At 43.6% G+C, this 21,220-nt stretch overlaps 37 non-coding genes across 37 annotated transcripts; 26 read left to right on the forward strand and 11 right to left on the reverse strand.

Annotated features, from left to right (window-relative positions):
* Positions 1-572: 572 nt before the first annotated feature.
* TRNAM-CAU (transfer RNA methionine (anticodon CAU)) lies at positions 573-645 on the reverse strand. The gene has a single exon. It is a non-coding gene; the product is annotated as a tRNA-Met (tRNA).
* A 164-nt stretch (positions 646-809) lies between these two features.
* On the forward strand, positions 810-881 carry TRNAA-UGC (transfer RNA alanine (anticodon UGC)). The gene has a single exon. It is a non-coding gene; the product is annotated as a tRNA-Ala (tRNA).
* Positions 882-1,648: 767 nt separating this feature from the next.
* TRNAY-GUA (transfer RNA tyrosine (anticodon GUA)) lies at positions 1,649-1,734 on the forward strand. The gene is given in 2 exon segments: positions 1,649-1,685; positions 1,699-1,734. It is a non-coding gene; the product is annotated as a tRNA-Tyr (tRNA).
* A 565-nt stretch (positions 1,735-2,299) lies between these two features.
* On the forward strand, positions 2,300-2,371 carry TRNAA-UGC (transfer RNA alanine (anticodon UGC)). The gene has a single exon. It is a non-coding gene; the product is annotated as a tRNA-Ala (tRNA).
* A 201-nt stretch (positions 2,372-2,572) lies between these two features.
* TRNAM-CAU (transfer RNA methionine (anticodon CAU)) lies at positions 2,573-2,645 on the reverse strand. The gene has a single exon. It is a non-coding gene; the product is annotated as a tRNA-Met (tRNA).
* Positions 2,646-2,809: 164 nt separating this feature from the next.
* On the forward strand, positions 2,810-2,881 carry TRNAA-UGC (transfer RNA alanine (anticodon UGC)). Its single transcript has one exon. It is a non-coding gene; the product is annotated as a tRNA-Ala (tRNA).
* A 767-nt stretch (positions 2,882-3,648) lies between these two features.
* TRNAY-GUA (transfer RNA tyrosine (anticodon GUA)) lies at positions 3,649-3,734 on the forward strand. Its single transcript is given in 2 exon segments — positions 3,649-3,685; positions 3,699-3,734. It is a non-coding gene; the product is annotated as a tRNA-Tyr (tRNA).
* Positions 3,735-4,557: 823 nt separating this feature from the next.
* TRNAM-CAU (transfer RNA methionine (anticodon CAU)) lies at positions 4,558-4,630 on the reverse strand. Its single transcript has one exon. It is a non-coding gene; the product is annotated as a tRNA-Met (tRNA).
* A 164-nt stretch (positions 4,631-4,794) lies between these two features.
* On the forward strand, positions 4,795-4,866 carry TRNAA-UGC (transfer RNA alanine (anticodon UGC)). The gene has a single exon. It is a non-coding gene; the product is annotated as a tRNA-Ala (tRNA).
* A 767-nt stretch (positions 4,867-5,633) lies between these two features.
* On the forward strand, positions 5,634-5,719 carry TRNAY-GUA (transfer RNA tyrosine (anticodon GUA)). The gene is given in 2 exon segments: positions 5,634-5,670; positions 5,684-5,719. It is a non-coding gene; the product is annotated as a tRNA-Tyr (tRNA).
* An 823-nt stretch (positions 5,720-6,542) lies between these two features.
* TRNAM-CAU (transfer RNA methionine (anticodon CAU)) lies at positions 6,543-6,615 on the reverse strand. Its single transcript has one exon. It is a non-coding gene; the product is annotated as a tRNA-Met (tRNA).
* A 164-nt stretch (positions 6,616-6,779) lies between these two features.
* On the forward strand, positions 6,780-6,851 carry TRNAA-UGC (transfer RNA alanine (anticodon UGC)). The gene has a single exon. It is a non-coding gene; the product is annotated as a tRNA-Ala (tRNA).
* A 767-nt stretch (positions 6,852-7,618) lies between these two features.
* TRNAY-GUA (transfer RNA tyrosine (anticodon GUA)) lies at positions 7,619-7,704 on the forward strand. The gene is given in 2 exon segments: positions 7,619-7,655; positions 7,669-7,704. It is a non-coding gene; the product is annotated as a tRNA-Tyr (tRNA).
* Positions 7,705-8,269: 565 nt separating this feature from the next.
* Positions 8,270-8,341, forward strand: TRNAA-UGC (transfer RNA alanine (anticodon UGC)). The gene has a single exon. It is a non-coding gene; the product is annotated as a tRNA-Ala (tRNA).
* Positions 8,342-8,542: 201 nt separating this feature from the next.
* Positions 8,543-8,615, reverse strand: TRNAM-CAU (transfer RNA methionine (anticodon CAU)). The gene has a single exon. It is a non-coding gene; the product is annotated as a tRNA-Met (tRNA).
* A 164-nt stretch (positions 8,616-8,779) lies between these two features.
* On the forward strand, positions 8,780-8,851 carry TRNAA-UGC (transfer RNA alanine (anticodon UGC)). The gene has a single exon. It is a non-coding gene; the product is annotated as a tRNA-Ala (tRNA).
* Positions 8,852-9,618: 767 nt separating this feature from the next.
* Positions 9,619-9,704, forward strand: TRNAY-GUA (transfer RNA tyrosine (anticodon GUA)). Its single transcript is given in 2 exon segments — positions 9,619-9,655; positions 9,669-9,704. It is a non-coding gene; the product is annotated as a tRNA-Tyr (tRNA).
* A 565-nt stretch (positions 9,705-10,269) lies between these two features.
* Positions 10,270-10,341, forward strand: TRNAA-UGC (transfer RNA alanine (anticodon UGC)). The gene has a single exon. It is a non-coding gene; the product is annotated as a tRNA-Ala (tRNA).
* Positions 10,342-10,542: 201 nt separating this feature from the next.
* On the reverse strand, positions 10,543-10,615 carry TRNAM-CAU (transfer RNA methionine (anticodon CAU)). The gene has a single exon. It is a non-coding gene; the product is annotated as a tRNA-Met (tRNA).
* Positions 10,616-10,779: 164 nt separating this feature from the next.
* Positions 10,780-10,851, forward strand: TRNAA-UGC (transfer RNA alanine (anticodon UGC)). The gene has a single exon. It is a non-coding gene; the product is annotated as a tRNA-Ala (tRNA).
* Positions 10,852-11,618: 767 nt separating this feature from the next.
* Positions 11,619-11,704, forward strand: TRNAY-GUA (transfer RNA tyrosine (anticodon GUA)). The gene is given in 2 exon segments: positions 11,619-11,655; positions 11,669-11,704. It is a non-coding gene; the product is annotated as a tRNA-Tyr (tRNA).
* Positions 11,705-12,527: 823 nt separating this feature from the next.
* Positions 12,528-12,600, reverse strand: TRNAM-CAU (transfer RNA methionine (anticodon CAU)). The gene has a single exon. It is a non-coding gene; the product is annotated as a tRNA-Met (tRNA).
* A 164-nt stretch (positions 12,601-12,764) lies between these two features.
* TRNAA-UGC (transfer RNA alanine (anticodon UGC)) lies at positions 12,765-12,836 on the forward strand. Its single transcript has one exon. It is a non-coding gene; the product is annotated as a tRNA-Ala (tRNA).
* Positions 12,837-13,603: 767 nt separating this feature from the next.
* Positions 13,604-13,689, forward strand: TRNAY-GUA (transfer RNA tyrosine (anticodon GUA)). Its single transcript is given in 2 exon segments — positions 13,604-13,640; positions 13,654-13,689. It is a non-coding gene; the product is annotated as a tRNA-Tyr (tRNA).
* Positions 13,690-14,512: 823 nt separating this feature from the next.
* Positions 14,513-14,585, reverse strand: TRNAM-CAU (transfer RNA methionine (anticodon CAU)). The gene has a single exon. It is a non-coding gene; the product is annotated as a tRNA-Met (tRNA).
* Positions 14,586-14,749: 164 nt separating this feature from the next.
* TRNAA-UGC (transfer RNA alanine (anticodon UGC)) lies at positions 14,750-14,821 on the forward strand. Its single transcript has one exon. It is a non-coding gene; the product is annotated as a tRNA-Ala (tRNA).
* A 767-nt stretch (positions 14,822-15,588) lies between these two features.
* On the forward strand, positions 15,589-15,674 carry TRNAY-GUA (transfer RNA tyrosine (anticodon GUA)). The gene is given in 2 exon segments: positions 15,589-15,625; positions 15,639-15,674. It is a non-coding gene; the product is annotated as a tRNA-Tyr (tRNA).
* A 565-nt stretch (positions 15,675-16,239) lies between these two features.
* On the forward strand, positions 16,240-16,311 carry TRNAA-UGC (transfer RNA alanine (anticodon UGC)). The gene has a single exon. It is a non-coding gene; the product is annotated as a tRNA-Ala (tRNA).
* A 201-nt stretch (positions 16,312-16,512) lies between these two features.
* TRNAM-CAU (transfer RNA methionine (anticodon CAU)) lies at positions 16,513-16,585 on the reverse strand. Its single transcript has one exon. It is a non-coding gene; the product is annotated as a tRNA-Met (tRNA).
* A 164-nt stretch (positions 16,586-16,749) lies between these two features.
* On the forward strand, positions 16,750-16,821 carry TRNAA-UGC (transfer RNA alanine (anticodon UGC)). The gene has a single exon. It is a non-coding gene; the product is annotated as a tRNA-Ala (tRNA).
* A 767-nt stretch (positions 16,822-17,588) lies between these two features.
* Positions 17,589-17,674, forward strand: TRNAY-GUA (transfer RNA tyrosine (anticodon GUA)). Its single transcript is given in 2 exon segments — positions 17,589-17,625; positions 17,639-17,674. It is a non-coding gene; the product is annotated as a tRNA-Tyr (tRNA).
* An 823-nt stretch (positions 17,675-18,497) lies between these two features.
* On the reverse strand, positions 18,498-18,570 carry TRNAM-CAU (transfer RNA methionine (anticodon CAU)). Its single transcript has one exon. It is a non-coding gene; the product is annotated as a tRNA-Met (tRNA).
* A 164-nt stretch (positions 18,571-18,734) lies between these two features.
* On the forward strand, positions 18,735-18,806 carry TRNAA-UGC (transfer RNA alanine (anticodon UGC)). The gene has a single exon. It is a non-coding gene; the product is annotated as a tRNA-Ala (tRNA).
* Positions 18,807-19,573: 767 nt separating this feature from the next.
* On the forward strand, positions 19,574-19,659 carry TRNAY-GUA (transfer RNA tyrosine (anticodon GUA)). The gene is given in 2 exon segments: positions 19,574-19,610; positions 19,624-19,659. It is a non-coding gene; the product is annotated as a tRNA-Tyr (tRNA).
* A 565-nt stretch (positions 19,660-20,224) lies between these two features.
* Positions 20,225-20,296, forward strand: TRNAA-UGC (transfer RNA alanine (anticodon UGC)). Its single transcript has one exon. It is a non-coding gene; the product is annotated as a tRNA-Ala (tRNA).
* A 201-nt stretch (positions 20,297-20,497) lies between these two features.
* On the reverse strand, positions 20,498-20,570 carry TRNAM-CAU (transfer RNA methionine (anticodon CAU)). Its single transcript has one exon. It is a non-coding gene; the product is annotated as a tRNA-Met (tRNA).
* Positions 20,571-20,734: 164 nt separating this feature from the next.
* Positions 20,735-20,806, forward strand: TRNAA-UGC (transfer RNA alanine (anticodon UGC)). Its single transcript has one exon. It is a non-coding gene; the product is annotated as a tRNA-Ala (tRNA).
* The last annotated feature ends 414 nt before the right edge of the window (positions 20,807-21,220 follow it).

Consider the following 21,220-nt stretch of genomic DNA (forward strand, 5'->3'; position numbering starts at 1 on the left):
ACTTGAGTGTCCACGGATGGGCAAGAGGGAATATCCAATGGAATCATCTCCTGAAAGGCTGAGCAAGCTGGAAAGTAGACCAATAATTTGCACATTTGGGCCAAATCCTGAGAAGTTTTGCATTCCAAACTGAGCAATTAAAAGCTCTGCCGGAGAATGGAACCCTACATATATGCTCCATGAAGACAGTCCACACGTAAGGTGTGAGCAATTTCATGCCTGACACTTTACATTCGAGTCTCAAATCGAGACATTGCTGTCTGTGGGCTTCAGAGTCTCCCTGCATATCCAGCGAAAGGTTAAAAGTCAGTAGAGGGGATGTAGCTCAGTGGTAGAGCGCATGCTTTGCATGTATGAGGCCCCGGCATCTCCAGGAGTCTCTGTTCTGTATATTGGCTTTTACCAAAAGGCTAGCCTGCCATCTTGTGGAAAGTAGAGGTTTCCCAGGCAGTTGGGGGTCAGAACCCCACTTAAATAGTTTGCTTTGAAAAATTGCTTGAAATAGGCATAGATTCCACATTTAAAAAAATAAATAAATCTGGGAATTTTGGTCGCCAAAAGGAGGAAATAAATGCCCTCTCTGAGGATCGAACTCAGGACCTTCAGATTATGAGACTGACGCGCTGCCTACTGCGCTAAGAAGGCTGCGCACAAGCATCTCTAAATAAGACTATAGACCATGAAGATAATCCAGGTACGAGGCTTAAGGATTTTCCTGACTGACACTTTATGCTGCAGTGTCAAATGGGTTGACTTGGCAGTCACTTGCATTCAGGGTTTCCATGCATAAAGTACAACTTGGCAGACGTGGGGATGTAGCTCAGTGGTAGAGCGCATGCTTTGCATGTATGAGGCCCCGGGTTCAATCCCCGCCATCTCCAGCCTTTTGCCGTGCTGATTTTGGATTTTGGCAGGAAGCTAGGCGGGCCATCAGGATTAAGGAAGAGTTATGTCTTGCAACTGGAGTACGAACGCCACTTCAACTGTGAGACGTTTGCCTTGAAAAATCGAACGAAATGGGGCTATCTCATTTTTGATGATTATAGAACAAAAGAATCTTACTTGTTTAAGCCATGAAAGTGATGATTAATCTTGGCAATCTTAATACATTTAGGATTGAAATCTGTGGCAGCCATCTTGGTCATTGGTAAGGGTTCTTCCTCTAAACCAGAGACTCTTTTCAGTAGCTTCAAGAAAAACAGAATAAGTTGTTCATCTCAATCGCCTTTGACCTACAGATTTTTCCATTCTCTTTCCTTTCAAAAATGCATCCAAAATGCATGTTCTTGATGCTGGGTGCATACTAATGACTCCCATAACTTTCTGTCATTTTTCTCACGGTTAAAGGCTTCCATCCATTTGCCACCAATGCTTCCTAAGGTCTTTGTATCAAAGTTCCTTTCCTTTCTGTAAAAATCATATTTGTAGAGCCCCTGCTTTTCCCCAAGCCAAGACAGAACATCAACTTTGGTGTGAAATCCTCCTTTGAGGTGATAAGACATAACTCACAGTGTGCTCTCAGAAGTGGTAACTTTGAAAGGGAGCCGCAGGTAATATTGATGATTTTCATCTGTCTGTTCCTGGTCCCCACCACCAACTTTTCTTGAGCGAGAGATAATTTCCGCGCTATGAGCAATTTGCTACCACTCCTTCGATAGCTCAGTTGGTAGAGCGGAGGACTGTAGCATAAAGTCAGGCATCCTTAGGTCGCTGGTTCAAATCCGGCTCGAAGGATTTTGTGGTTTAATTTCCATGTCTTTTGCTTTCAATCAACAATACCTTCCATTCATTATGAAAAATTCCCCGAGCTCCGATAAATACTGGAAAAGAAGCGTACTCTATCTGCTTTCAAAGTGAACTGATGACATAGTCATCGCTAGGGGAGGTGTGAAGAAAAGTAAAGGAAACCTGCTGATCAGAACTACTACCACAGCCTTGCACCAAGGTAGCTGCTTGGCAGCGATTCACACTATGGCTTGCCTTCAACTTGAGTGTCCACGGATGGGCAAGAGGGAATATCCAATGGAATCATCTCCTGAAAGGCTGAGCAAGCTGGAAAGTAGACCAATAATTTGCACATTTGGGCCAAATCCTGAGAAGTTTTGCATTCCAAACTGAGCAATTAAAAGCTCTGCCGGAGAATGGAACCCTACATATATGCTCCATGAAGACAGTCCACACGTAAGGTGTGAGCAATTTCATGCCTGACACTTTACATTCGAGTCTCAAATCGAGACATTGCTGTCTGTGGGCTTCAGAGTCTCCCTGCATATCCAGCGAAAGGTTAGAAGTCAGTAGAGGGGATGTAGCTCAGTGGTAGAGCGCATGCTTTGCATGTATGAGGCCCCGGGTTCAATCCCCGGCATCTCCAGGAGTCTCTGTTCTGTATATTGGCTTTTACCAAAAGGCTAGCCTGCCATCTTGTGGAAAGTAGAGGTTTCCCAGGCAGTTGGGGGTCAGAACCCCACTTAAATAGTTTGCTTTGAAAAATTGCTTGAAATAGGCATAGATTCCACATTTAAAAAAAAAAAAAAAAATCTGGGAATTTTGGTCGCCAAAAGGAGGAAATAAATGCCCTCTCTGAGGATCGAACTCAGGACCTTCAGATTATGAGACTGACGCGCTGCCTACTGCGCTAAGAAGGCTGCGCACAAGCATCTCTAAATAAGACTATAGACCATGAAGATAATCCAGGTACGAGGCTTAAGGATTTTCCTGACTGACACTTTATGCTGCAGTGTCAAATGGGTTGACTTGGCAGTCACTTGCATTCAGGGTTTCCATGCATAAAGTACAACTTGGCAGACGTGGGGATGTAGCTCAGTGGTAGAGCGCATGCTTTGCATGTATGAGGCCCCGGGTTCAATCCCCGCCATCTCCAGCCTTTTGCCGTGCTGATTTTGGATTTTGGCAGGAAGCTAGGCGGGCCATCAGGATTAAGGAAGAGTTATGTCTTGCAACTGGAGTACGAACGCCACTTCAACTGTGAGACGTTTGCCTTGAAAAATCGAACGAAATGGGGCTATCTCATTTTTGATGATTATAGAACAAAAGAATCTTACTTGTTTAAGCCATGAAAGAGATGATTAATCTTGGCAATCTTAATACATTTAGGATTGAAATCTGTGGCAGCCATCTTGGTCATTGGTAAGGGTTCTTCCTCTAAACCAGAGACTCTTTTCAGTAGCTTCAAGAAAAACAGAATAAGTTGTTCATCTCAATCGCCTTTGACCTACAGATTTTTCCATTCTCTTTCCTTTCAAAAATGCATCCAAAATGCATGTTCTTGATGCTGGGTGCATACTAATGACTCCCATAACTTTCTGTCATTTTTCTCACGGTTAAAGGCTTCCATCCATTTGCCACCAATGCTTCCTAAGGTCTTTGTATCAAAGTTCCTTTCCTTTCTGTAAAAATCATATTTGTAGAGCCCCTGCTTTTCCCCAAGCCAAGACAGAACATCAACTTTGGTGTGAAATCCTCCTTTGAAGTGATAAGACATAACTCACAGTGTGCTCTCAGAAGTGGTAACTTTGAAAGGGAGCCGCAGGTAATATTGATGATTTTCATCTGTCTGTTCCTGGTCCCCACCACCAACTTTTCTTGAGCGAGAGATAATTTCCGCGCTATGAGCAATTTGCTACCACTCCTTCGATAGCTCAGTTGGTAGAGTGGAGGACTGTAGCATAAAGTCAGGCATCCTTAGGTCGCTGGTTCAAATCCGGCTCGAAGGATTTTGTGGTTTAATTTCCATGTCTTTTGCTTTCAATCAACAATACCTTCCATTCATTATGAAAAATTCCCCGAGCTCCGATAAATACTGGAAAAGAAGCGTACTCTATCTGCTTTCAAAGTGAACTGATGACATAGTCATCGCTAGGGGAGGTGTGAAGAAAAGTAAAGGAAACCTGCTGATCAGAACTACTACCACAGCCTTGCACCAAGGTAGCTGCTTGGCAGCGATTCACACTATAGCTTGCCTTCAACTTGAGTGTCCACGGATGGGCAAGAGGGAATATCCAATGGAATCATCTCCTGAAAGGCTGAGCAAGCTGGAAAGTAGACCAATAATTTGCACATTTGGGCCAAATCCTGAGAAGTTTTGCATTCCAAACTGAGCAATTAAAAGCTCTGCCGGAGAATGGAACCCTACATATATGCTCCATGAAGACAGTCCACACGTAAGGTGTGAGCAATTTCATGCCTGACACTTTACATTCGAGTCTCAAATCGAGACATTGCTGTCTGTGGGCTTCAGAGTCTCCCTGCATATCCAGCGAAAGGTTAAAAGTCAGTAGAGGGGATGTAGCTCAGTGGTAGAGCGCATGCTTTGCATTTATGAGTCCCCGGCATCTCCAGGAGTCTCTGTTCTGTATATTGGCTTTTACCAAAAGGCTAGCCTGCCATCTTGTGGAAAGTAGAGGTTTCCCAGGCAGTTGGGGGTCAGAACCCCACTTAAATAGTTTGCTTTGAAAAATTGCTTGAAATAGGCATAGATTCCACATTTAAAAAAAAAAAAAAATCTGGGAATTTTGGTCGCCAAAAGGAGGAAATAAATGCCCTCTCTGAGGATCGAACTCAGGACCTTCAGATTATGAGACTGACGCGCTGCCTACTGCGCTAAGAAGGCTGCGCACAAGCATTTCTAAATAAGACTATAGACCATGAAGATAATCCAGGTACGAGGCTTAAGGATTTTCCTGACTGACACTTTATGCTGCAGTGTCAAATGGGTTGACTTGGCAGTCACTTGCATTCAGGGTTTCCATGCATAAAGTACAACTTGGCAGACGTGGGGATGTAGCTCAGTGGTAGAGCGCATGCTTTGCATGTATGAGGCCCCGGGTTCAATCCCCGGCATCTCCAGCCTTTTGCCGTGCTGATTTTGGATTTTGGCAGGAAGCTAGGCGGGCCATCAGGATTAAGGAAGAGTTATGTCTTGCAACTGGAGTACGAACGCCACTTCAACTGTAAGACGTTTGCCTTGAAAAATCGAACGAAATGGGGCTATCTCATTTTTGATGATTATAGAACAAAAGAATCTTACTTGTTTAAGCCATGAAAGAGATGATTAATCTTGGCAATCTTAATACATTTAGGATTGAAATCTGTGGCAGCCATCTTGGTCATTGGTAAGGGTTCTTCCTCTAAACCAGAGACTCTTTTCAGTAGCTTCAAGAAAAACAGAATAAGTTGTTCATCTCAATCGCCTTTGACCTACAGATTTTTCCATTCTCTTTCCTTTCAAAAATGCATCCAAAATGCATGTTCTTGATGCTGGGTGCATACTAATGACTCCCATAACTTTCTGTCATTTTTCTCACGGTTAAAGGCTTCCATCCATTTGCCACCAATGCTTCCTAAGGTCTTTGTATCAAAGTTCCTTTCCTTTCTGTAAAAATCATATTTGTAGAGCCCCTGCTTTTCCCCAAGCCAAGACAGAACATCAACTTTGGTGTGAAATCCTCCTTTGAGGTGATAAGACATAACTCACAGTGTGCTCTCAGAAGTGGTAACTTTGAAAGGGAGCCGCAGGTAATATTGATGATTTTCATCTGTCTGTTCCTGGTCCCCACCACCAACTTTTCTTGAGCGAGAGATAATTTCCGCGCTATGAGCAATTTGCTACCACTCCTTCGATAGCTCAGTTGGTAGAGTGGAGGACTGTAGCATAAAGTCAGGCATCCTTAGGTCGCTGGTTCAAATCCGGCTCGAAGGATTTTGTGGTTTAATTTCCATGTCTTTTGCTTTCAATCAACAATACCTTCCATTCATTATGAAAAATTCCCCGAGCTCCGATAAATACTGGAAAAGAAGCGTACTCTATCTGCTTTCAAAGTGAACTGATGACATAGTCATCGCTAGGGGAGGTGTGAAGAAAAGTAAAGGAAACCTGCTGATCAGAACTACTACCACAGCCTTGCACCAAGGTAGCTGCTTGGCAGCGATTCACACTATAGCTTGCCTTCAACTTGAGTGTCCACGGATGGGCAAGAGGGAATATCCAATGGAATCATCTCCTGAAAGGCTGAGCAAGCTGGAAAGTAGACCAATAATTTGCACATTTGGGCCAAATCCTGAGAAATTTTGCATTCCAAACTGAGCAATTAAAAGCTCTGCCGGAGAATGGAACCCTACATATATGCTCCATGAAGACAGTCCACACGTAAGGTGTGAGCAATTTCATGCCTGACACTTTACATTCTAGTCTCAAATCGAGACATTGCTGTCTGTGGGCTTCAGAGTCTCCCTGCATATCTAGCGAAAGGTTAGAAGTCAGTAGAGGGGATGTAGCTCAGTGGTAGAGCGCATGCTTTGCATTTATGAGTCCCCGGCATCTCCAGGAGTCTCTGTTCTGTATATTGGCTTTTACCAAAAGGCTAGCCTGCCATCTTGTGGAAAGTAGAGGTTTCCCAGGCAGTTGGGGGTCAGAACCCCACTTAAATAGTTTGCTTTGAAAAATTGCTTGAAATAGGCATAGATTCCACATTTAAAAAAATAAATAAATCTGGGAATTTTGGTCGCCAAAAGGAGGAAATAAATGCCCTCTCTGAGGATCGAACTCAGGACCTTCAGATTATGAGACTGACGCGCTGCCTACTGCGCTAAGAAGGCTGCGCACAAGCATCTCTAAATAAGACTATAGACCATGAAGATAATCCAGGTACGAGGCTTAAGGATTTTCCTGACTGACACTTTATGCTGCAGTGTCAAATGGGTTGACTTGGCAGTCACTTGCATTCAGGGTTTCCATGCATAAAGTACAACTTGGCAGACGTGGGGATGTAGCTCAGTGGTAGAGCGCATGCTTTGCATGTATGAGGCCCCGGGTTCAATCCCAGGCATCTCCAGCCTTTTGCCGTGCTGATTTTGGATTTTGGCAGGAAGCTAGGCGGGCCATCAGGATTAAGGAAGAGTTATGTCTTGCAACTGGAGTACGAACGCCACTTCAACTGTGAGACGTTTGCCTTGAAAAATCGAACGAAATGGGGCTATCTCATTTTTGATGATTATAGAACAAAAGAATCTTACTTGTTTAAGCCATGAAAGTGATGATTAATCTTGGCAATCTTAATACATTTAGGATTGAAATCTGTGGCAGCCATCTTGGTCATTGGTAAGGGTTCTTCCTCTAAACCAGAGACTCTTTTCAGTAGCTTCAAGAAAAACAGAATAAGTTGTTCATCTCAATCGCCTTTGACCTACAGATTTTTCCATTCTCTTTCCTTTCAAAAATGCATCCAAAATGCATGTTCTTGATGCTGGGTGCATACTAATGACTCCCATAACTTTCTGTCATTTTTCTCACGGTTAAAGGCTTCCATCCATTTGCCACCAATGCTTCCTAAGGTCTTTGTATCAAAGTTCCTTTCCTTTCTGTAAAAATCATATTTGTAGAGCCCCTGCTTTTCCCCAAGCCAAGACAGAACATCAACTTTGGTGTGAAATCCTCCTTTGAGGTGATAAGACATAACTCACAGTGTGCTCTCAGAAGTGGTAACTTTGAAAGGGAGCCGCAGGTAATATTGATGATTTTCATCTGTCTGTTCCTGGTCCCCACCACCAACTTTTCTTGAGCGAGAGATAATTTCCGCGCTATGAGCAATTTGCTACCACTCCTTCGATAGCTCAGTTGGTAGAGCGGAGGACTGTAGCATAAAGTCAGGCATCCTTAGGTCGCTGGTTCAAATCCGGCTCGAAGGATTTTGTGGTTTAATTTCCATGTCTTTTGCTTTCAATCAACAATACCTTCCATTCATTATGAAAAATTCCCCGAGCTCCGATAAATACTGGAAAAGAAGCGTACTCTATCTGCTTTCAAAGTGAACTGATGACATAGTCATCGCTAGGGGAGGTGTGAAGAAAAGTAAAGGAAACCTGCTGATCAGAACTACTACCACAGCCTTGCACCAAGGTAGCTGCTTGGCAGCGATTCACACTATGGCTTGCCTTCAACTTGAGTGTCCACGGATGGGCAAGAGGGAATATCCAATGGAATCATCTCCTGAAAGGCTGAGCAAGCTGGAAAGTAGACCAATAATTTGCACATTTGGGCCAAATCCTGAGAAGTTTTGCATTCCAAACTGAGCAATTAAAAGCTCTGCCGGAGAATGGAACCCTACATATATGCTCCATGAAGACAGTCCACACGTAAGGTGTGAGCAATTTCATGCCTGACACTTTACATTCGAGTCTCAAATCGAGACATTGCTGTCTGTGGGCTTCAGAGTCTCCCTGCATATCCAGCGAAAGGTTAGAAGTCAGTAGAGGGGATGTAGCTCAGTGGTAGAGCGCATGCTTTGCATGTATGAGGCCCCGGGTTCAATCCCCGGCATCTCCAGGAGTCTCTGTTCTGTATATTGGCTTTTACCAAAAGGCTAGCCTGCCATCTTGTGGAAAGTAGAGGTTTCCCAGGCAGTTGGGGGTCAGAACCCCACTTAAATAGTTTGCTTTGAAAAATTGCTTGAAATAGGCATAGATTCCACATTTAAAAAAAAAAAAAAAAATCTGGGAATTTTGGTCGCCAAAAGGAGGAAATAAATGCCCTCTCTGAGGATCGAACTCAGGACCTTCAGATTATGAGACTGACGCGCTGCCTACTGCGCTAAGAAGGCTGCGCACAAGCATCTCTAAATAAGACTATAGACCATGAAGATAATCCAGGTACGAGGCTTAAGGATTTTCCTGACTGAAACTTTATGCTGCAGTGTCAAATGGGTTGACTTGGCAGTCACTTGCATTCAGGGTTTCCATGCATAAAGTACAACTTGGCAGACGTGGGGATGTAGCTCAGTGGTAGAGCGCATGCTTTGCATGTATGAGGCCCCGGGTTCAATCCCAGGCATCTCCAGCCTTTTGCCGTGCTGATTTTGGATTTTGGCAGGAAGCTAGGCGGGCCATCAGGATTAAGGAAGAGTTATGTCTTGCAACTGGAGTACGAACGCCACTTCAACTGTGAGACGTTTGCCTTGAAAAATCGAACGAAATGGGGCTATCTCATTTTTGATGATTATAGAACAAAAGAATCTTACTTGTTTAAGCCATGAAAGTGATGATTAATCTTGGCAATCTTAATACATTTAGGATTGAAATCTGTGGCAGCCATCTTGGTCATTGGTAAGGGTTCTTCCTCTAAACCAGAGACTCTTTTCAGTAGCTTCAAGAAAAACAGAATAAGTTGTTCATCTCAATCGCCTTTGACCTACAGATTTTTCCATTCTCTTTCCTTTCAAAAATGCATCCAAAATGCATGTTCTTGATGCTGGGTGCATACTAATGACTCCCATAACTTTCTGTCATTTTTCTCACGGTTAAAGGCTTCCATCCATTTGCCACCAATGCTTCCTAAGGTCTTTGTATCAAAGTTCCTTTCCTTTCTGTAAAAATCATATTTGTAGAGCCCCTGCTTTTCCCCAAGCCAAGACAGAACATCAACTTTGGTGTGAAATCCTCCTTTGAGGTGATAAGACATAACTCACAGTGTGCTCTCAGAAGTGGTAACTTTGAAAGGGAGCCGCAGGTAATATTGATGATTTTCATCTGTCTGTTCCTGGTCCCCACCACCAACTTTTCTTGAGCGAGAGATAATTTCCGCGCTATGAGCAATTTGCTACCACTCCTTCGATAGCTCAGTTGGTAGAGCGGAGGACTGTAGCATAAAGTCAGGCATCCTTAGGTCGCTGGTTCAAATCCGGCTCGAAGGATTTTGTGGTTTAATTTCCATGTCTTTTGCTTTCAATCAACAATACCTTCCATTCATTATGAAAAATTCCCCGAGCTCCGATAAATACTGGAAAAGAAGCGTACTCTATCTGCTTTCAAAGTGAACTGATGACATAGTCATCGCTAGGGGAGGTGTGAAGAAAAGTAAAGGAAACCTGCTGATCAGAACTACTACCACAGCCTTGCACCAAGGTAGCTGCTTGGCAGCGATTCACACTATGGCTTGCCTTCAACTTGAGTGTCCACGGATGGGCAAGAGGGAATATCCAATGGAATCATCTCCTGAAAGGCTGAGCAAGCTGGAAAGTAGACCAATAATTTGCACATTTGGGCCAAATCCTGAGAAGTTTTGCATTCCAAACTGAGCAATTAAAAGCTCTGCCGGAGAATGGAACCCTACATATATGCTCCATGAAGACAGTCCACACGTAAGGTGTGAGCAATTTCATGCCTGACACTTTACATTCGAGTCTCAAATCGAGACATTGCTGTCTGTGGGCTTCAGAGTCTCCCTGCATATCCAGCGAAAGGTTAGAAGTCAGTAGAGGGGATGTAGCTCAGTGGTAGAGCGCATGCTTTGCATGTATGAGGCCCCGGGTTCAATCCCCGGCATCTCCAGGAGTCTCTGTTCTGTATATTGGCTTTTACCAAAAGGCTAGCCTGCCATCTTGTGGAAAGTAGAGGTTTCCCAGGCAGTTGGGGGTCAGAACCCCACTTAAATAGTTTGCTTTGAAAAATTGCTTGAAATAGGCATAGATTCCACATTTAAAAAAAAAAAAAAAAATCTGGGAATTTTGGTCGCCAAAAGGAGGAAATAAATGCCCTCTCTGAGGATCGAACTCAGGACCTTCAGATTATGAGACTGACGCGCTGCCTACTGCGCTAAGAAGGCTGCGCACAAGCATCTCTAAATAAGACTATAGACCATGAAGATAATCCAGGTACGAGGCTTAAGGATTTTCCTGACTGACACTTTATGCTGCAGTGTCAAATGGGTTGACTTGGCAGTCACTTGCATTCAGGGTTTCCATGCATAAAGTACAACTTGGCAGACGTGGGGATGTAGCTCAGTGGTAGAGCGCATGCTTTGCATGTATGAGGCCCCGGGTTCAATCCCCGCCATCTCCAGCCTTTTGCCGTGCTGATTTTGGATTTTGGCAGGAAGCTAGGCGGGCCATCAGGATTAAGGAAGAGTTATGTCTTGCAACTGGAGTACGAACGCCACTTCAACTGTGAGACGTTTGCCTTGAAAAATCGAACGAAATGGGGCTATCTCATTTTTGATGATTATAGAACAAAAGAATCTTACTTGTTTAAGCCATGAAAGAGATGATTAATCTTGGCAATCTTAATACATTTAGGATTGAAATCTGTGGCAGCCATCTTGGTCATTGGTAAGGGTTCTTCCTCTAAACCAGAGACTCTTTTCAGTAGCTTCAAGAAAAACAGAATAAGTTGTTCATCTCAATCGCCTTTGACCTACAGATTTTTCCATTCTCTTTCCTTTCAAAAATGCATCCAAAATGCATGTTCTTGATGCTGGGTGCATACTAATGACTCCCATAACTTTCTGTCATTTTTCTCACGGTTAAAGGCTTCCATCCATTTGCCACCAATGCTTCCTAAGGTCTTTGTATCAAAGTTCCTTTCCTTTCTGTAAAAATCATATTTGTAGAGCCCCTGCTTTTCCCCAAGCCAAGACAGAACATCAACTTTGGTGTGAAATCCTCCTTTGAAGTGATAAGACATAACTCACAGTGTGCTCTCAGAAGTGGTAACTTTGAAAGGGAGCCGCAGGTAATATTGATGATTTTCATCTGTCTGTTCCTGGTCCCCACCACCAACTTTTCTTGAGCGAGAGATAATTTCCGCGCTATGAGCAATTTGCTACCACTCCTTCGATAGCTCAGTTGGTAGAGTGGAGGACTGTAGCATAAAGTCAGGCATCCTTAGGTCGCTGGTTCAAATCCGGCTCGAAGGATTTTGTGGTTTAATTTCCATGTCTTTTGCTTTCAATCAACAATACCTTCCATTCATTATGAAAAATTCCCCGAGCTCCGATAAATACTGGAAAAGAAGCGTACTCTATCTGCTTTCAAAGTGAACTGATGACATAGTCATCGCTAGGGGAGGTGTGAAGAAAAGTAAAGGAAACCTGCTGATCAGAACTACTACCACAGCCTTGCACCAAGGTAGCTGCTTGGCAGCGATTCACACTATAGCTTGCCTTCAACTTGAGTGTCCACGGATGGGCAAGAGGGAATATCCAATGGAATCATCTCCTGAAAGGCTGAGCAAGCTGGAAAGTAGACCAATAATTTGCACATTTGGGCCAAATCCTGAGAAGTTTTGCATTCCAAACTGAGCAATTAAAAGCTCTGCCGGAGAATGGAACCCTACATATATGCTCCATGAAGACAGTCCACACGTAAGGTGTGAGCAATTTCATGCCTGACACTTTACATTCGAGTCTCAAATCGAGACATTGCTGTCTGTGGGCTTCAGAGTCTCCCTGCATATCCAGCGAAAGGTTAAAAGTCAGTAGAGGGGATGTAGCTCAGTGGTAGAGCGCATGCTTTGCATTTATGAGTCCCCGGCATCTCCAGGAGTCTCTGTTCTGTATATTGGCTTTTACCAAAAGGCTAGCCTGCCATCTTGTGGAAAGTAGAGGTTTCCCAGGCAGTTGGGGGTCAGAACCCCACTTAAATAGTTTGCTTTGAAAAATTGCTTGAAATAGGCATAGATTCCACATTTAAAAAAAAAAAAAAATCTGGGAATTTTGGTCGCCAAAAGGAGGAAATAAATGCCCTCTCTGAGGATCGAACTCAGGACCTTCAGATTATGAGACTGACGCGCTGCCTACTGCGCTAAGAAGGCTGCGCACAAGCATTTCTAAATAAGACTATAGACCATGAAGATAATCCAGGTACGAGGCTTAAGGATTTTCCTGACTGACACTTTATGCTGCAGTGTCAAATGGGTTGACTTGGCAGTCACTTGCATTCAGGGTTTCCATGCATAAAGTACAACTTGGCAGACGTGGGGATGTAGCTCAGTGGTAGAGCGCATGCTTTGCATGTATGAGGCCCCGGGTTCAATCCCCGGCATCTCCAGCCTTTTGCCGTGCTGATTTTGGATTTTGGCAGGAAGCTAGGCGGGCCATCAGGATTAAGGAAGAGTTATGTCTTGCAACTGGAGTACGAACGCCACTTCAACTGTAAGACGTTTGCCTTGAAAAATCGAACGAAATGGGGCTATCTCATTTTTGATGATTATAGAACAAAAGAATCTTACTTGTTTAAGCCATGAAAGAGATGATTAATCTTGGCAATCTTAATACATTTAGGATTGAAATCTGTGGCAGCCATCTTGGTCATTGGTAAGGGTTCTTCCTCTAAACCAGAGACTCTTTTCAGTAGCTTCAAGAAAAACAGAATAAGTTGTTCATCTCAATCGCCTTTGACCTACAGATTTTTCCATTCTCTTTCCTTTCAAAAATGCATCCAAAATGCATGTTCTTGATGCTGGGTGCATACTAATGACTCCCATAACTTTCTGTCATTTTTCTCACGGTTAAAGGCTTCCATCCATTTGCCACCAATGCTTCCTAAGGTCTTTGTATCAAAGTTCCTTTCCTTTCTGTAAAAATCATATTTGTAGAGCCCCTGCTTTTCCCCAAGCCAAGACAGAACATCAACTTTGGTGTGAAATCCTCCTTTGAGGTGATAAGACATAACTCACAGTGTGCTCTCAGAAGTGGTAACTTTGAAAGGGAGCCGCAGGTAATATTGATGATTTTCATCTGTCTGTTCCTGGTCCCCACCACCAACTTTTCTTGAGCGAGAGATAATTTCCGCGCTATGAGCAATTTGCTACCACTCCTTCGATAGCTCAGTTGGTAGAGTGGAGGACTGTAGCATAAAGTCAGGCATCCTTAGGTCGCTGGTTCAAATCCGGCTCGAAGGATTTTGTGGTTTAATTTCCATGTCTTTTGCTTTCAATCAACAATACCTTCCATTCATTATGAAAAATTCCCCGAGCTCCGATAAATACTGGAAAAGAAGCGTACTCTATCTGCTTTCAAAGTGAACTGATGACATAGTCATCGCTAGGGGAGGTGTGAAGAAAAGTAAAGGAAACCTGCTGATCAGAACTACTACCACAGCCTTGCACCAAGGTAGCTGCTTGGCAGCGATTCACACTATAGCTTGCCTTCAACTTGAGTGTCCACGGATGGGCAAGAGGGAATATCCAATGGAATCATCTCCTGAAAGGCTGAGCAAGCTGGAAAGTAGACCAATAATTTGCACATTTGGGCCAAATCCTGAGAAATTTTGCATTCCAAACTGAGCAATTAAAAGCTCTGCCGGAGAATGGAACCCTACATATATGCTCCATGAAGACAGTCCACACGTAAGGTGTGAGCAATTTCATGCCTGACACTTTACATTCTAGTCTCAAATCGAGACATTGCTGTCTGTGGGCTTCAGAGTCTCCCTGCATATCTAGCGAAAGGTTAGAAGTCAGTAGAGGGGATGTAGCTCAGTGGTAGAGCGCATGCTTTGCATTTATGAGTCCCCGGCATCTCCAGGAGTCTCTGTTCTGTATATTGGCTTTTACCAAAAGGCTAGCCTGCCATCTTGTGGAAAGTAGAGGTTTCCCAGGCAGTTGGGGGTCAGAACCCCACTTAAATAGTTTGCTTTGAAAAATTGCTTGAAATAGGCATAGATTCCACATTTAAAAAAATAAATAAATCTGGGAATTTTGGTCGCCAAAAGGAGGAAATAAATGCCCTCTCTGAGGATCGAACTCAGGACCTTCAGATTATGAGACTGACGCGCTGCCTACTGCGCTAAGAAGGCTGCGCACAAGCATCTCTAAATAAGACTATAGACCATGAAGATAATCCAGGTACGAGGCTTAAGGATTTTCCTGACTGACACTTTATGCTGCAGTGTCAAATGGGTTGACTTGGCAGTCACTTGCATTCAGGGTTTCCATGCATAAAGTACAACTTGGCAGACGTGGGGATGTAGCTCAGTGGTAGAGCGCATGCTTTGCATGTATGAGGCCCCGGGTTCAATCCCAGGCATCTCCAGCCTTTTGCCGTGCTGATTTTGGATTTTGGCAGGAAGCTAGGCGGGCCATCAGGATTAAGGAAGAGTTATGTCTTGCAACTGGAGTACGAACGCCACTTCAACTGTGAGACGTTTGCCTTGAAAAATCGAACGAAATGGGGCTATCTCATTTTTGATGATTATAGAACAAAAGAATCTTACTTGTTTAAGCCATGAAAGTGATGATTAATCTTGGCAATCTTAATACATTTAGGATTGAAATCTGTGGCAGCCATCTTGGTCATTGGTAAGGGTTCTTCCTCTAAACCAGAGACTCTTTTCAGTAGCTTCAAGAAAAACAGAATAAGTTGTTCATCTCAATCGCCTTTGACCTACAGATTTTTCCATTCTCTTTCCTTTCAAAAATGCATCCAAAATGCATGTTCTTGATGCTGGGTGCATACTAATGACTCCCATAACTTTCTGTCATTTTTCTCACGGTTAAAGGCTTCCATCCATTTGCCACCAATGCTTCCTAAGGTCTTTGTATCAAAGTTCCTTTCCTTTCTGTAAAAATCATATTTGTAGAGCCCCTGCTTTTCCCCAAGCCAAGACAGAACATCAACTTTGGTGTGAAATCCTCCTTTGAGGTGATAAGACATAACTCACAGTGTGCTCTCAGAAGTGGTAACTTTGAAAGGGAGCCGCAGGTAATATTGATGATTTTCATCTGTCTGTTCCTGGTCCCCACCACCAACTTTTCTTGAGCGAGAGATAATTTCCGCGCTATGAGCAATTTGCTACCACTCCTTCGATAGCTCAGTTGGTAGAGCGGAGGACTGTAGCATAAAGTCAGGCATCCTTAGGTCGCTGGTTCAAATCCGGCTCGAAGGATTTTGTGGTTTAATTTCCATGTCTTTTGCTTTCAATCAACAATACCTTCCATTCATTATGAAAAATTCCCCGAGCTCCGATAAATACTGGAAAAGAAGCGTACTCTATCTGCTTTCAAAGTGAACTGATGACATAGTCATCGCTAGGGGAGGTGTGAAGAAAAGTAAAGGAAACCTGCTGATCAGAACTACTACCACAGCCTTGCACCAAGGTAGCTGCTTGGCAGCGATTCACACTATGGCTTGCCTTCAACTTGAGTGTCCACGGATGGGCAAGAGGGAATATCCAATGGAATCATCTCCTGAAAGGCTGAGCAAGCTGGAAAGTAGACCAATAATTTGCACATTTGGGCCAAATCCTGAGAAGTTTTGCATTCCAAACTGAGCAATTAAAAGCTCTGCCGGAGAATGGAACCCTACATATATGCTCCATGAAGACAGTCCACACGTAAGGTGTGAGCAATTTCATGCCTGACACTTTACATTCGAGTCTCAAATCGAGACATTGCTGTCTGTGGGCTTCAGAGTCTCCCTGCATATCCAGCGAAAGGTTAGAAGTCAGTAGAGGGGATGTAGCTCAGTGGTAGAGCGCATGCTTTGCATGTATGAGGCCCCGGGTTCAATCCCCGGCATCTCCAGGAGTCTCTGTTCTGTATATTGGCTTTTACCAAAAGGCTAGCCTGCCATCTTGTGGAAAGTAGAGGTTTCCCAGGCAGTTGGGGGTCAGAACCCCACTTAAATAGTTTGCTTTGAAAAATTGCTTGAAATAGGCATAGATTCCACATTTAAAAAAAAAAAAAAAAATCTGGGAATTTTGGTCGCCAAAAGGAGGAAATAAATGCCCTCTCTGAGGATCGAACTCAGGACCTTCAGATTATGAGACTGACGCGCTGCCTACTGCGCTAAGAAGGCTGCGCACAAGCATCTCTAAATAAGACTATAGACCATGAAGATAATCCAGGTACGAGGCTTAAGGATTTTCCTGACTGAAACTTTATGCTGCAGTGTCAAATGGGTTGACTTGGCAGTCACTTGCATTCAGGGTTTCCATGCATAAAGTACAACTTGGCAGACGTGGGGATGTAGCTCAGTGGTAGAGCGCATGCTTTGCATGTATGAGGCCCCGGGTTCAATCCCAGGCATCTCCAGCCTTTTGCCGTGCTGATTTTGGATTTTGGCAGGAAGCTAGGCGGGCCATCAGGATTAAGGAAGAGTTATGTCTTGCAACTGGAGTACGAACGCCACTTCAACTGTGAGACGTTTGCCTTGAAAAATCGAACGAAATGGGGCTATCTCATTTTTGATGATTATAGAACAAAAGAATCTTACTTGTTTAAGCCATGAAAGTGATGATTAATCTTGGCAATCTTAATACATTTAGGATTGAAATCTGTGGCAGCCATCTTGGTCATTGGTAAGGGTTCTTCCTCTAAACCAGAGACTCTTTTCAGTAGCTTCAAGAAAAACAGAATAAGTTGTTCATCTCAATCGCCTTTGACCTACAGATTTTTCCATTCTCTTTCCTTTCAAAAATGCATCCAAAATGCATGTTCTTGATGCTGGGTGCATACTAATGACTCCCATAACTTTCTGTCATTTTTCTCACGGTTAAAGGCTTCCATCCATTTGCCACCAATGCTTCCTAAGGTCTTTGTATCAAAGTTCCTTTCCTTTCTGTAAAAATCATATTTGTAGAGCCCCTGCTTTTCCCCAAGCCAAGACAGAACATCAACTTTGGTGTGAAATCCTCCTTTGAGGTGATAAGACATAACTCACAGTGTGCTCTCAGAAGTGGTAACTTTGAAAGGGAGCCGCAGGTAATATTGATGATTTTCATCTGTCTGTTCCTGGTCCCCACCACCAACTTTTCTTGAGCGAGAGATAATTTCCGCGCTATGAGCAATTTGCTACCACTCCTTCGATAGCTCAGTTGGTAGAGTGGAGGACTGTAGCATAAAGTCAGGCATCCTTAGGTCGCTGGTTCAAATCCGGCTCGAAGGATTTTGTGGTTTAATTTCCATGTCTTTTGCTTTCAATCAACAATACCTTCCATTCATTATGAAAAATTCCCCGAGCTCCGATAAATACTGGAAAAGAAGCGTACTCTATCTGCTTTCAAAGTGAACTGATGACATAGTCATCGCTAGGGGAGGTGTGAAGAAAAGTAAAGGAAACCTGCTGATCAGAACTACTACCACAGCCTTGCACCAAGGTAGCTGCTTGGCAGCGATTCACACTATAGCTTGCCTTCAACTTGAGTGTCCACGGATGGGCAAGAGGGAATATCCAATGGAATCATCTCCTGAAAGGCTGAGCAAGCTGGAAAGTAGACCAATAATTTGCACATTTGGGCCAAATCCTGAGAAATTTTGCATTCCAAACTGAGCAATTAAAAGCTCTGCCGGAGAATGGAACCCTACATATATGCTCCATGAAGACAGTCCACACGTAAGGTGTGAGCAATTTCATGCCTGACACTTTACATTCTAGTCTCAAATCGAGACATTGCTGTCTGTGGGCTTCAGAGTCTCCCTGCATATCTAGCGAAAGGTTAGAAGTCAGTAGAGGGGATGTAGCTCAGTGGTAGAGCGCATGCTTTGCATTTATGAGTCCCCGGCATCTCCAGGAGTCTCTGTTCTGTATATTGGCTTTTACCAAAAGGCTAGCCTGCCATCTTGTGGAAAGTAGAGGTTTCCCAGGCAGTTGGGGGTCAGAACCCCACTTAAATAGTTTGCTTTGAAAAATTGCTTGAAATAGGCATAGATTCCACATTTAAAAAAATAAATAAATCTGGGAATTTTGGTCGCCAAAAGGAGGAAATAAATGCCCTCTCTGAGGATCGAACTCAGGACCTTCAGATTATGAGACTGACGCGCTGCCTACTGCGCTAAGAAGGCTGCGCACAAGCATCTCTAAATAAGACTATAGACCATGAAGATAATCCAGGTACGAGGCTTAAGGATTTTCCTGACTGACACTTTATGCTGCAGTGTCAAATGGGTTGACTTGGCAGTCACTTGCATTCAGGGTTTCCATGCATAAAGTACAACTTGGCAGACGTGGGGATGTAGCTCAGTGGTAGAGCGCATGCTTTGCATGTATGAGGCCCCGGGTTCAATCCCAGGCATCTCCAGCCTTTTGCCGTGCTGATTTTGGATTTTGGCAGGAAGCTAGGCGGGCCATCAGGATTAAGGAAGAGTTATGTCTTGCAACTGGAGTACGAACGCCACTTCAACTGTGAGACGTTTGCCTTGAAAAATCGAACGAAATGGGGCTATCTCATTTTTGATGATTATAGAACAAAAGAATCTTACTTGTTTAAGCCATGAAAGTGATGATTAATCTTGGCAATCTTAATACATTTAGGATTGAAATCTGTGGCAGCCATCTTGGTCATTGGTAAGGGTTCTTCCTCTAAACCAGAGACTCTTTTCAGTAGCTTCAAGAAAAACAGAATAAGTTGTTCATCTCAATCGCCTTTGACCTACAGATTTTTCCATTCTCTTTCCTTTCAAAAATGCATCCAAAATGCATGTTCTTGATGCTGGGTGCATACTAATGACTCCCATAACTTTCTGTCATTTTTCTCACGGTTAAAGGCTTCCATCCATTTGCCACCAATGCTTCCTAAGGTCTTTGTATCAAAGTTCCTTTCCTTTCTGTAAAAATCATATTTGTAGAGCCCCTGCTTTTCCCCAAGCCAAGACAGAACATCAACTTTGGTGTGAAATCCTCCTTTGAGGTGATAAGACATAACTCACAGTGTGCTCTCAGAAGTGGTAACTTTGAAAGGGAGCCGCAGGTAATATTGATGATTTTCATCTGTCTGTTCCTGGTCCCCACCACCAACTTTTCTTGAGCGAGAGATAATTTCCGCGCTATGAGCAATTTGCTACCACTCCTTCGATAGCTCAGTTGGTAGAGTGGAGGACTGTAGCATAAAGTCAGGCATCCTTAGGTCGCTGGTTCAAATCCGGCTCGAAGGATTTTGTGGTTTAATTTCCATGTCTTTTGCTTTCAATCAACAATACCTTCCATTCATTATGAAAAATTCCCCGAGCTCCGATAAATACTGGAAAAGAAGCGTACTCTATCTGCTTTCAAAGTGAACTGATGACATAGTCATCGCTAGGGGAGGTGTGAAGAAAAGTAAAGGAAACCTGCTGATCAGAACTACTACCACAGCCTTGCACCAAGGTAGCTGCTTGGCAGCGATTCACACTATGGCTTGCCTTCAACTTGAGTGTCCACGGATGGGCAAGAGGGAATATCCAATGGAATCATCTCCTGAAAGGCTGAGCAAGCTGGAAAGTAGACCAATAATTTGCACATTTGGGCCAAATCCTGAGAAGTTTTGCATTCCAAACTGAGCAATTAAAAGCTCTGCCGGAGAATGGAACCCTACATATATGCTCCATGAAGACAGTCCACACGTAAGGTGTGAGCAATTTCATGCCTGACACTTTACATTCGAGTCTCAAATCGAGACATTGCTGTCTGTGGGCTTCAGAGTCTCCCTGCATATCCAGCGAAAGGTTAGAAGTCAGTAGAGGGGATGTAGCTCAGTGGTAGAGCGCATGCTTTGCATGTATGAGGCCCCGGGTTCAATCCCCGGCATCTCCAGGAGTCTCTGTTCTGTATATTGGCTTTTACCAAAAGGCTAGCCTGCCATCTTGTGGAAAGTAGAGGTTTCCCAGGCAGTTGGGGGTCAGAACCCCACTTAAATAGTTTGCTTTGAAAAATTGCTTGAAATAGGCATAGATTCCACATTTAAAAAAAAAAAAAAAAATCTGGGAATTTTGGTCGCCAAAAGGAGGAAATAAATGCCCTCTCTGAGGATCGAACTCAGGACCTTCAGATTATGAGACTGACGCGCTGCCTACTGCGCTAAGAAGGCTGCGCACAAGCATCTCTAAATAAGACTATAGACCATGAAGATAATCCAGGTACGAGGCTTAAGGATTTTCCTGACTGAAACTTTATGCTGCAGTGTCAAATGGGTTGACTTGGCAGTCACTTGCATTCAGGGTTTCCATGCATAAAGTACAACTTGGCAGACGTGGGGATGTAGCTCAGTGGTAGAGCGCATGCTTTGCATGTATGAGGCCCCGGGTTCAATCCCAGGCATCTCCAGCCTTTTGCCGTGCTGATTTTGGATTTTGGCAGGAAGCTAGGCGGGCCATCAGGATTAAGGAAGAGTTATGTCTTGCAACTGGAGTACGAACGCCACTTCAACTGTGAGACGTTTGCCTTGAAAAATCGAACGAAATGGGGCTATCTCATTTTTGATGATTATAGAACAAAAGAATCTTACTTGTTTAAGCCATGAAAGTGATGATTAATCTTGGCAATCTTAATACATTTAGGATTGAAATCTGTGGCAGCCATCTTGGTCATTGGTAAGGGTTCTTCCTCTAAACCAGAGACTCTTTTCAGTAGCTTCAAGAAAAACAGAATAAGTTGTTCATCTCAATCGCCTTTGACCTACAGATTTTTCCATTCTCTTTCCTTTCAAAAATGCATCCAAAATGCATGTTCTTGATGCTG

This window comes from Lissotriton helveticus, chromosome 1_2 (genome assembly GCF_964261635.1).
Source record: "Lissotriton helveticus chromosome 1_2, aLisHel1.1, whole genome shotgun sequence".
Lineage (NCBI taxonomy): Eukaryota > Metazoa > Chordata > Amphibia > Caudata > Salamandridae > Lissotriton > Lissotriton helveticus.